The sequence below is a fragment of the Kogia breviceps genome, chromosome 4 (assembly GCF_026419965.1).
Source record: "Kogia breviceps isolate mKogBre1 chromosome 4, mKogBre1 haplotype 1, whole genome shotgun sequence".
NCBI classification, from domain to species: Eukaryota; Metazoa; Chordata; class Mammalia; order Artiodactyla; family Physeteridae; genus Kogia; species Kogia breviceps.
The window spans coordinates 12,454,611-12,467,422 of NC_081313.1; the positions used below are offsets into that span (position 1 = coordinate 12,454,611).

Here is a 12,812-nt window from a genome sequence, read left to right on the forward strand (position 1 = left end):
ACAAGTGTCCTCACATTCTTTGAGATGCCGCCCTCAAGAGGTGAGGTCTAATTTCCCTCCTCTTGAATGTGGGCTGGACTGAATGACTTGTTCTAATGAGTAAGATAAAGCTAAAGGGACGATGTGTGACTTTGGAGACAGGTCATAAAAGGGCTGTGGCTTCCATCTTGGTTGTGCTCTCTCTCTCTCTCTCTCTCTCTCTCTCTCTCTGTCTGTCTTGGTCTCTCTCTCTCTCTCTCTCACACACGTCTTGGGGACACCCAGACAGGCCTGTGAAGAGGCCCATGTGCTGAGAAGCTGAAATCCTCAGCCCATAACTATGAGGCCTGACCACAACTACATGAATGATCCTGGAGGCAGATTCCCCAGTGGAGGCCCCAGATAACTGCAGCCCATCGGCAGCTTGACTGCAACCTCACAAGGGACCCTGAGCCAAACCACCAGCTAAGCCACTCCAGGATTCCTGAGTCTCAGAACCTGTGTGAGATAGTAAATATTTGTTGTTTTCAGCTACTAAATTCTGGGTAATTTGTTACATAGCAATAGGCAAGTACTATGATTATCCCATTACAGATGAACAAATTGAAGCACAGGAAGGTAATGTAGCTTGTTCCAAGTCACACAGCCAGGAAGTTGCAGAGCCAAGATGCAGATCCACACAGTCTGATTTCTGAGTTCACATCCTTAGCCTCTGTTGTACATATCTGTGCCCTGTCTTGTTTATTTTGAAATCCTTGATCTTTCCTTTTAAATTGCCCCAACTTTCAATGTTAGTGGATAATTTCAAGGGGGTTGAGATGAGTGATTTAGAAAGAGTGTAAAGCCTTCTTAAAAATTATTTTATTTGTAGTTAAAAATAATGTTATATCTTAAAAGCCATCTAGCATTTATATGTCTTAGAACCTTATATCACAGAATACAGATGTCAGAGGTAGCTCATAGCTTTCGGAAAGGGGTAAGGAATTTGCTGAATTTCCACATAAAGGGAGATAGTTGAATTTAAATTCTATGTAAAATCAGATTTTACTCATTAAAAGTATGGCGATGATATAGACACACATTAGAAGTATTTAATTTTATAAATTCTGGTAAGCATAATTCTAGCTATGTCAGGTGTTGGGTGGTTTCTTTAGACATCAAGACAAGACTTGATGAAGTTACTTTGTTCTGAATTCATGTGACCATCGATCTGAAAGTCAAGAAAGCCTAGGGTTTAATTCTTGTATTGCTGCTGAGTTATCCTGGTGAAGTTCCCACATTGTATTTCTCCTTATCATTTGCAAATCTCTGTGTCCTACTTCTCAGATGGAGAGAGAAAGAGGCCTGGAGCCAGGTTCCTCCCAAGTTCCTCAGTTCTCCTTACTTTATTGCTTCTGACCCCTCAGTTGGGTGAGGGCTGTGTGGACTGACTGTGAGCTTCGGGGACCACAAATGACTACTCCTGTTTTACATGGAGAATTCCCTCTGCTTTCTAAAGAACCAGAGCTAGAGAGGGGAAGTTGCCTGCCCTAAGTCACTTGGAGAATGAATGATAGGACCTCTTTCCACTGCGGTATTTAGAATTTGCTTCCAACTCTTAACTTGAGGGAAGGATGATTCTTTACTCAGCCTTGGGAGGCAACCTATACAACATCCATCTTGTATTCCTTGTGGCCTGATTACTCGGGTCTCTCTTATGTCCCTAATAGATTGGAAACTCTTAGAGGCAGAAAAATGGGAATAGCGCCTCACCTTGAGCATAGCTCAATATATACTAATGCTATTGATCAGTGGAGGTGAGAGTGGAAGGATGGATGAATTTTCCTACAAAAGTTACCTTGTTAGATGTGCATTGAAATAAGAAAACAAAATCTTATGTATATCTTGAACTTACAAAACACGTAAATTTAAAACAGGTATTTTACTTTAAATAAAAATTGCATTAAGAATAAAGTTCATTTCAAAAATTCATTTTACAGTAAACTTTTTAGTACTTAATCTACTGAGGAGTTTTACAGTAAACAATAACATATTGATTTACTCAAAAAACTTACAGCAGACTACTTTCTAGCTTGGTAGTTAGTGGTCCCATTTTAACAAATCTCTTGTATTTTGTCTATTTCCACATGCATAAATCAGTTTCCTTTCGACTGGGAGTAGAAAGTTAATTGATGATTGATTTATATTCTGCCTTTCCCCAGAAGGATTGTTTACTGCTAAATCATAGTGCAAAACATCAGTCTACAAGTCTCATAAACATGAGGTGTTTGTTTGGCATTTGTTCCCCAGCACCACAGACCAAGTTACAATGCATCAGATTAAAGATCCACAAATGAATGGCTTCAGAGTAGGAAGAAGCAAAAAGGAAAGTTTTCTATAGCCAAAGAAATAAGATGGAGTTGGGATGGGGTGATGAATATTGATGCCCAGTGATCACATAGAGAGTGGAGAGTTAGATTTTGGCTGGTCCATCTAGGTGCTGGCCACTGAGTGGAGAAACATGGCTATGAAACTCAGATGTTGATAGTAATGTTTGCAAAGTAATTTTATATAATAAAAGTGTCTTTCTCATTAAGATTTAATTGACATCAAAATTTACTATTTACTAAGTGCCTAGGACACTGTGTGACATATGTTAGGCACCCAATAAGCCAGTAGCAGGTTTATTCATGGGTAAAAATATATAAATGAATTTCTATCTGTCTATCTATCTATCTATCTATCCACCTACCTACCTATTCATAGGTTAAAATAAGAAAAACATATTAGAAAATAGTTCTGCATCCTCAATGGAATATGAATAACTTTTGATGCTATGAAACTAACCAAAATATAATCTGAAATAAATAAACCAAAATATTGGGTTCAAAAAGGTAACTGTTGGACAAATTACTGAAACTTTCTGTGCTTCAGAACGCTCATCTGAAAAATGGAGCTGATAATAACACTACTCACTTTATAGGGCTGTTGTGATGAGTGAATGTGGTAAAGCACATGATACAATTCCTAGTGCACAGTAAGTGCTCAAGCAGTACTAGTTATTATACACACAGACGTGCCGTTTACTTTATCATAAGGTTTACAGTACCTTTTCTAACTGCTTGTTTAGTTACGTCTTTCCTTCTTGACCATAAGCCTCATAAGAGCAGAAGTCACATCTTTTCTCATTGTAGTAATTCTAGCATCTGGTACTGAGCTTGGCATGTATGAGGGTAGTCAGTAAATATTTGCTGAATATATGAATGAATAATTTTGGACAAAATCTCTCGATTATTTTTAACATGGTATGTATCAAATAAAACACATATGAGGGCTATATTTGGCCTATGGACATCCAATTTTTGATTTCTGCAAAGAGTATGGCCATGATAATTTAGCATAGATGTTTTTCAGACATGTGTTGTCAATCTTCTATATAACTCTAGAAGACTCAACAAACATCCACAGTTTGTCTAATTTTGAACAATAAAGATGCTGTTGAAACCGTGATATTTCATTAGCTCAGATGATTTCAAATGTTTCTCTCCCAAAGTGAAAGAATGACAAAGTTTTTATTCTGTCTCCCTTTAAATTAAAAACAATTCTCCCTGTTTTAAAAAATGGCATGTGTTTTGATCGTTCCCTTGTTATGGCTTATAGCACTTTGCTCTTTCTTAGGGATGTGGTTCATCTGTTATTTCTTTTTTTTTTTTGAATTTTATTTTTTTATACAGCAGGTTCTTATTAGTTATCCATTTTATACATATTAGTGTATACATGTCAATCCCAATCTCCCAATTCATCCCACCGCCACCTCCCTCCACTTTCCCCCTTTGGTGTCCATATGTTTGTTCTCTTCATCTGTGTCTCAATTTCTGCTCTGCAAACTGGTTCATCTGTACCATTTTTCTAGGTTCCACATATGTGCATTAATATACGATATTTGTTTTTCTCTTTCTGACTTACTTCACTCTGTATGATAGTCTCTAGGTCCATCCACGTCTCTACAAATGACCCAGTTGTGTTCCTTTTAATGGCTGAGTAATATTCCATTGCATGTATGTACCACATCTTCTTTATCCATTCGTCTGATGACAGGCATTTAGGTTGCTTCCATGTCCTGACTATTGTAAATAGTGCTGCAAAGAACATTGTGGTGCATGTGTCTTTTTGAATTATGTTTTTTTCTGGGTATATGCCCAGTAGTGGGATTGCTGGGTTATATGGTAGTTCTACTTTTAGTTTTTTAAGGAACCTCCATACTGTTCTCCATAGTGGCTGTATCAATTTATATTCCCACCAGCAGTGCAGGAGGGTTCCCTTTTCTCCACACCCTCTCCAGCATTTGTTGTTTGTAGATTTTCTGATGATGCCCATTCTAACTGGTGTGAGGTGATACCTCATTGTACTTTTGATTTGCATTTCTCTAATAATTAGTGATGTTGAGTAGCTTTTCATGTGCTTCTTGGCCATCTGTATGTCTTCTTTGGAGAAATGTCTGTTTAGGTCTTCTGCCCATTTTTGGATTGGGTTGTTTGTTTTTTTAATATTGAGCTGTTTATATATTTTGGAGATTAACCCTTTGTTCGTTGATTCATTTGCATATATTTTCTCCAATTCTGAGGGTTGTCTTTTCATCTTGTTTGTAGTTTCTTTGCTGTGCAAAACCTTTTAAATTTCAATAGGTCCCATTTGTTTATTTTTGTTTTTATTTCCATTACTCTAGGAAGTGGATCAAAAAAGATCTTGCTGTGATTTATGTCAAAGAATGTTCTTCCTATGTTTTCCTCTAAGAGTTTTATAGTATCTGGTCTTACATCTAGGTCTTTAATCCATTTTGAGTTTATTTTTGTGAACAGTGTTAGGGATTTATCTAATTTCATACTTTTACATGTAGCTGTCCAGTTTTCCCAGCACCAATTATTGAAGAGACTGTCTTTTCTCCGTTGTATACCCTTGCCTCCTTTGTCATAGATTAGTTGACCATAGGTGCTTGGGTTTATCTCTGAGCTTTCTATCCTGTTCCATTAATCTATATTTTTGTTTTTGTGCCAGTACCATATGGTCTTGATTACTGTAACTTTATAGTATAGTCTGAAGTCAGGGAGCCTGATTCCTCCAGCTCTGTTTTTTTCCCTCAAGACCACTTTGGCTATTCGGGGTCTTTTGTGTCTCCATACAAATTTTAAGATTTTTTTGTTCTAGTTCTGTAAAAAATACCATTGGTAATTTGATAGGGATTGCATTGAATCTGTAGATTGCTTTGGGTAGTATAGTCATTTTAACAATATTGATTCTTCCAATCCAAGAATGTGGTATATTTCTCCATCTGCTTGTATCATCCTTAATTTCTTTCATCAATGTCAGAGTTTTCTGCATATAGGTCTTTTGTCTCCCTAGATAGGTTTATTCCTAGGTATTTTATTCTTTTTGCTGCAGTGGTAAATGGGAGTGTTTCCTTAATTTCTCCTTCAGATTTTTCATCATTAGTGTCTAGGAATGCAAGAGATTACTGTGCATTAATTTTGTATCCTGCAACTTTACCAAATTCATTGATTAGCTCTAGTAGTTTTCTGGTGGTATCTTTAGGATTCTCTATGTATAGTATCATGTCATCTGCAAACAGTGACAGTTTTACTTCTTCTTTCCCAATTTGTATTCCTTTGTTTTTTCTTCTCTGATTGCCTTGACTATTACTTCCAAAACTCTGTTGAATGATAGTGGCGAGAGTGGACATCCTTGTATTTTTCCTGATCTTAGAGGAAATGCTTTCAGTTTTTCACCTTTGGCAATGATGTTTACTGTGGGGTTTGTTGTATATGGCCTTTATTATGTTGACGTAGGTTCCCTCTATGTCCACTTTCTGGAGAGTTTTTATCACAAATGAGTGTTGAATCTTGTCAAAAGCTTTTTCTGCATCTATTGACAAGGTCATATGGTTTTTATTCTTCAGTTTGTTAATATGGTGTATTACATTGATTCATCTGTGAATATTGAAGAATCCTTGCATCACTGGGATAAATCCCACTTGATCAGGGTTTATGATCCTTTTAATGTGTTGTTGGATTCTGTTTGCTAGTATTTTGTTGAAGATTTTTGCATGTATATTCATCAGTGATATTGGTCTGTAATTTTCTTTTTTAGTAGTATCTTTGTCTGTTTTTGGTATCAGGGTGATGGTGGCCTCATAGAATGAGTTTGGGAGTGTTCTCTCCTCTGCAATTTTTTGGAAGAGTTTGAGAAGGATGAGTGTTAGCTCTTCTATAAATGTTTGGTAGAATTCACCTGTGAAGCCGTCTGGTCCTGGACTTTTGTTTGTTGGGAGATTTTTAAACACAGTTTCAATTTCATTACTTGTGATTGGTCTGTTCATATTTTCTATTCTTCCTGGTCCAGTCTTGGAAAGTTATACCTTTCTAAGAATTTGTCCATTTCTTCCGGGTTGTCCATTTTATTGGCATAGAGTTACTTGTAGTAACTCTATGTAGTAGTCTATGTAGTAGTCTCTTAGGATGCTTTGTATTTCTGCAGAGTCTGTTGTAACTTCTCCTTTTTCATTTCTAATTGGAATAACTTGAGTCCTCTCCCTCTTTTTCTTGATGCATCTGGCTAATGGTTTATCAATTTTGTTTATCTTCTCAAAGAACCAGCATTTAGTTTTATTGATCTTTGCTATTGTTTTCTTTGTTTCTATTTCATTTATTTCTGCTCTGATCTTTATGATTTCTTTCCTTCTACTAACTTTGGATTTTGTTTGTTCTTCTTTCTCCAGCTCTTTTAGGTGTAAGGTTAGATTGTTTATTTGAGATGTTTGTTGTTTCTTGAGGTAGGATTGTATTGCTATAAACCTTCCTCTTAGAACTGCTTTTGCTGCGTCCCATAGGTTTTGGATTGTCATGTTTTCATTGTCATTTGTCTCTAGGTATTTTTAAATTTCCTACTTGATTTCTTCAGTGATCTCTTGGTTATTTTGTAACGTATTGTTTAGCATCCATGTGTTTGTGCTTTTTACAGTATTTTCCCTGTAGTTCATTTCTAATCTCATAGCATTGTGGTCAGAAAAGATGCTGGATATAATTTCAATTTTCTTAAATTTACTGAGGCTTGATTTGTGACCCAAGATGTGATCTCTCCTGGAGAATGTTTTGTGCACACTTGAGAAGAAAGTGTAATCTGCTGTTTTTGGATGGAATGTTCTATAAATATCAATTAAATCTATCTGGTCTATTTAAAGCTTGTGTTTCCTTATTAATTTTCTGTTTGTATGATCTGTCCATTAGTGTCAGTGAGGTGTTAAAGTCCCCAACTATTGTTGTGTTACTGTCAATTTCCTCTTTTATAGCTGTTAGCAGTTGCCTTATGTATTGAGGTGCTCCTATGTTGGGTGTATATATATTTATAATTGTTATATCTTCTTCTTGGATTGATCCCTTGATCTTTATGTTGTGTCCTTCCTTGTCTCTTGTAACATTCTTTATTTTGAAGTCTATTTTATCTGATATGAGTATTGCTACTCCAGCTGTCCTTTGATTTCCATTTGCATGGAATATCTTTTTCTATCCCCTCACTTTCAGTCTGTATGTGTCCCTAGGTGTGAAGTGGGTCTCTTGTAGACAGCATATATATGGGTCTTGTTTTTGTATCCATTCAGTGAGCCTGTGTCTTTTGATTGGAGCATTTAATCCATTCACGTTTAAGGTAATTATCTATATGTATGTTCCTATTACCTTTTTCTTAATTGTTTTGGGTTTGTTTTGTAGGTCCTTGTCTTCTCTTGTGTTTCTCACTTAGAGAAGTTGCTTTAGCATTTGTTGTAGAGCTGGTTTGGTGGTCTTGAATCCTCTCAGCTTTTGCTTGTCCGTAAAACTATTGATTTCTCCATCGAATCTGAATCAGATCTTTGTCACATAGAATAATCTTGGTTATAGGGTCTTCCCTTTCATCACTTTAAATATTTCTTGCCACTCCCTTCTGTCTTGTAGAGTTTCTGCTGAGAAATCAGTTGTTAACCTTATAGGAGTTCCCTTGTATGTTATTTGTCATTTTTCCCTTGCTGCTTTCAATAATTTTTCTTTGTCTCTAATTTTTGCCAATTTGATTACTATGTGTCTCAGCGTGTTTCTCCTTGGGTTTATCCTGTATGGGACTCACTGGACTTCCTGGACTTGGGTGGCTATTTCCTTTCCATGTTAGGGAAGTTTTTACTATAATCTCTTTAAATATTTTCTTGGGTCCTTTCTCTCTCTCTCTTCTCCTTCTGGGACCCCTATAATGCAAGTGTTGTTGCATTTAATGTTGTCCCAGAGGTCTCTTAGGCTGTCTTTATTTCTTTTCATTCTTTTTTCTTTATTCTGTTCCACAGAAGTGAATTCCAACATTCTGTCTTCCAGGTCACTTATCCGTTCTTCTGCCTCACTTATTCTGCTATTGATTCCTTCTAGTGTAGTTTTCATTTCATTTATTGTATTGTTCATCTCTGTTTGTTTGTTCTTTAATTCTTCAAGATCTTTGTTAAACATTTCTTGCATCTTCTCGATCTCTGCCTCCATTCTTTTTCTGAGATCCTGTATCATCTTCATTATCATTATTCTGAGTTCTTTTTCTGGAAAGTTGCCTATCTATACTTCATTTAGTTGTTTTTCTGGGATTTTATCTTGTTTCTTCATCTGGTATATAGCCCTGTGCCTTTTCATCTTGTCTATCTTTCTGTGAATGTGGCTTTTGTTCCACAAGCTGTAGGATTGTCATTCTTCTTGCTTCTGCTGTCTGCCCTCTGGTGGATTAGGCTATCTAAGAGGATTGTACAAGTTTCCTGATGGGAGGGACTGGTGGTGGGTGTTGCTCTGGTGGACAGAGCTCAGTAAAGCTTTAATCTGTTTGTCTGCTGATGGGTGGCACTGGGTTCCCTCCCTGTTGTTTGTTTGTCCTGAGGCGACCCAACACTGGAGCATACCCAGGCTCTTTGGTGAGGCAAATGGTAGACTCTGGGAGGGCTCACACCAAGGAGTACTTCCCAGAACTTCTGCTGCCAGTGTCCTTGTCCTCACAGTGAGACACAGCCACCCCCTGCCTCTGCAGGAGACCCTCCAACACTAGCAGGTAGGTCTGGTTCAGTCTCCTATGGGGTCACTACTCCTTCCCTTGGCTCCCGACGTGCACACTACTTTGTGTGTGCCCTCCAAGAGTGGAGTCTCTGTTTCCCCCAGTCCTGTTGAAGTCCTGCAGTCAAACCCCACTAACCTTCAAAGTCTGATTCTCTAGGAGTTCCAACTCCCATTGCCAGACCCCCAATTTGGGAAGCCAGACGTGGGGCTCAGAACTTTCACTCCAGTGGGTGGACTTCTGTGATATAAGTGTTCTCCAGTTTGTGAGTCACCCGCCCAGCAGTTATGGGATTTGATTTTATTGTGATTGTGCCCCTCCTACCACCCTTGTGGCTTTCCTTTTTCTTTGGATGTGGGGTATCTTTTTTGGTGAGTTCCAGTGTCTTCCTGTCAGTGATTGTTCAGCAGTAGTTGTGACTCTGGTGCTCTCACAAGAGGGAGTGAGAGCACGTCCTTCTACTCCACCATCTTGAACCAATATCTCTTTCTTTAAATTTATTGATTTTATTTATTATTTTTGCTGCACTGGGTCTTCATTGTTGTGTGCGGGTTTTCTCTAGTTGTGGCAAGTGGGTGCTACTCTTCTTTGCAGTGCACAGGCTTCTGATTGCGGTGGCTTCTCATGTTGTGGAGCACAGGCTCTAGGTGTATGGGCTTCAGTAGTTGTGGCACACGCGCTCAGTAGTAATAGCTTGCAGGGTCGAATGCAGGCTCAGTAGTTGTGGCGTGCAGGCTTAGTTGCTCCACGGCATGTGAGATCTTCCCAGACCAGGGCTTAAACCCATGTCCTCTGCATTGGAAGGAGGATTCTTAACCACTGCGTCACCAGGGAAGCCCCTGTTATTTCTTTATAACTCAAAGTTGCTGCTCTTGGAGGAGGACCAGAAGCTATATGGAGGGAGTCTCCTCAAATAAGTCCTTGATGTCCATGCTCTGTTCTCCCTACTGGTCCTTGAAATGCAACCTTTCCATCCAGTATTTCACTTCATGTCATTTGGTACTTTGACACTATTTGAAAAGGAAAAAGAAAAAAAAAAACTTCAGTCAATGTGGCATTAAAAAGATTCCTTGGATTAAGAATTAGTATAGAAATGGTGAGACACATTTCCCAAGGCATCATTTAGGGTTCACTATGCACAAGTGTTAATTGCAAAAAATTTACATAATTAAATACTGCAGTTTCAATAACCTTAACATGTTCCTTATATAATTATGTGCACAACTATTTTAATCAATATTTAGTGGCTGTCTAAACAGACTGGTAGAGTATCTCGATCTGGAATTTAATTAAATAGAGATTTAAAAACTTTAAGAGGAAAAATGCTGTATGGCTTTGGTGTCTTTTTTTTTTTTGAAGATGTGGTTTGGAGATGAATAAACATATAAAGAGGGAAAGAGAGAATGCTGGGTTTAGAAATGAGATATTGGGTAAAAAAGAGTGAGAGAAAGAAAAGTGTTAGAAGGGTTAGAAGCTGTTATATTTGTGAAACGACTATTAGGGATTATTTAATAATTCACTGGAACTGGTCCATAATAGATTTCATGTGTTTGGTGGTAAATAACATCAATGTTTGAAAAATGGCTTTTCCCTTTCCTGTTCATTGTGTCATGATTTCTGTGTTGTCTTTTCTGCTGTTCTTCCAAGAAGGAGGTCTCTGCAATTATGCCCTATCTTTCACTTTTTACTCTATTAGTATGTTTCTAACCCCAAATTTTACATTTTAGAATGTGGTTTAAATAATGGACCCAGTAAGAAAACAATCTCAGCTTCAACCTGAGGTCTGGAAGAATCAGACATGGTTAAATAGTCTGCAGAGAGAAACTGGGGAAAAACACTAATCAAAGTGTAAAGTTTTACAGTTTATGATGGAAGGGAAGGTTTGTAACTTCTTTTTTTTTTTTTTTTTTTTAGCTTTGGTTGACAGTTTATTAAATACATGACATTTGTACCTTATTCTGTAGTTTTTTAAATCATTCACACATGGACTTAGTAAAAATGTACTTTATAGAAAACCATCTGCAAAACTAAAATAAAAATGCACATTTTGCCCACATCTTAAACTGCTGAAAATGTTAGGAATTATTTTATTGAAGGTGATCTTGAAACATGAGGTGACTTGAATTTATTAAATCTGACACCAGACCATGACCTCAGTAGTGTTAATGTTGAAATGTGGATGCAAAAATGTCTATTAACTAAACTGTTTAATCTAACAGTGTTTGAGAAACAGGACAATATAAAGTATTATTTTTCCTTTGCAGACACTTCTCTAAATCCATTTTCTGTACACTTTTTTCTCTCCCATTCATAGAATTAGCTGTACAGATTGGTGAGGCAAAAACAAAACAAAACAAAACAACAAACTAGATCCTATTTACAAAACATGCAAAGGGAGAATTTTAAGTAGGTGTTATGGCAGAACTGGTTAAAACTAAATACAGTCGAGTGACAGGATATACCTTTATTTCTGCAAATATAAGTCTTTCCCCTATCCTTTCTGGGAGAAATACATTTTCAGGGTGGGGACTGTAAAACGGCATACAATGCAAAGACAGAAATAAAGAAGTTTGCAAATTCTTTATATTTCCAGCTGTTGAGACAATATTTTTGAGAGTTGAGGTTACCTCTAGCGGTGAAACCAGAGCCAGCTATTAAGCAGCCAGAATGCTACAGTAATTGAATACATGACCATTTCTCTTTTAGCCGTTCTTTGGTCTCCTCTTCCAGAAGTTGTAGACGTCTATTTAGTTTTTGTCTTAATGAAGCTACATCTACAACAGTCATATCATCTGAGGTTCCTTCAGTCGTTGTATCTATATTTGAAATACCATACCTGGCGTTGTCATGATGAGGGTTAGAGGTGGCAGCAGCAGACCCACCACGCAACACAGGTATGGAGTCAGTCCTGACCAGCTGTCCATTTTGGCAAACCGCATTTTCACTCATAGAGCACTCTCTTTTTAGCCTGCCAACTTCATGGATTTCTTCATTTTGAGGGGTTGGAGGAGGTTTTTCTAAATCCAGAAAATCTAGTGGTCTTTCACTTAGCGTAAGTACACGAGGTAGTGTTTTTAGTGCCAGAAGTTTGAACGGAGTTGACTGTATAAGGTCAAGATCTGCTGGTCTTGAAAATGGAATGTCTACCTTGTTTCCTGCTACAACAATTCTCTCTGGAACCTGCATAATCACACTAGCATTTGAAACTCCTTCTTGGAATGTTTGTTCCAGGTCAGCATTTGGTGGTGCTACCTTTAATTTTTCCGGACCCTCGTTCGCTGACTAATACCTTCGGTGTATTCCATTTCATATTGAATTCGACTAATTTCCACCATCTCAGCAGCACTGGGAGAAAGAAATACTGCCCCACTCACTAAAAGTGTACCAACTACTGCTTGCTTTCTGGCATTATCTGTTTCTGTGCTTCATATTAAATCCTTTAACTTGCTTCAGTATGTATGTGCTGGATTTAGAACCACTTTTGTCCCCCTGGGCCCGCTGAAGGTCCCTGGCGAGGACTGCCGCCCGCCGGCTCCCGGGGTGCTCGGGTGGGCGCTGTCAGAGGCCATTGGCCCAGCGCACGGAGGTGCCCGGGCCTGTAGCTTCTGACATGAGGCCATGAGAACATTTTCACTTCTGTCTGAATCTTCTGGAACCCATTTTCAGGAGGAAACCAGCTGGCATGAAAGGAGACTACCCTGATCCTGCCATGCTGGGAGGAAGACCAAGTGGTCCTATCCTTTCCCATTGCT

At 38.0% G+C, this 12,812-nt stretch overlaps 1 pseudogene; it reads right to left on the bottom strand.

Moving 5' to 3' along the window:
• Positions 1–11,588: 11,588 nt before the first annotated feature.
• Positions 11,589–12,611, bottom strand: LOC131755044 (mitochondrial fission factor pseudogene; annotated as a pseudogene).
• Between the last annotated feature and the right edge of the window lie 201 nt (positions 12,612–12,812).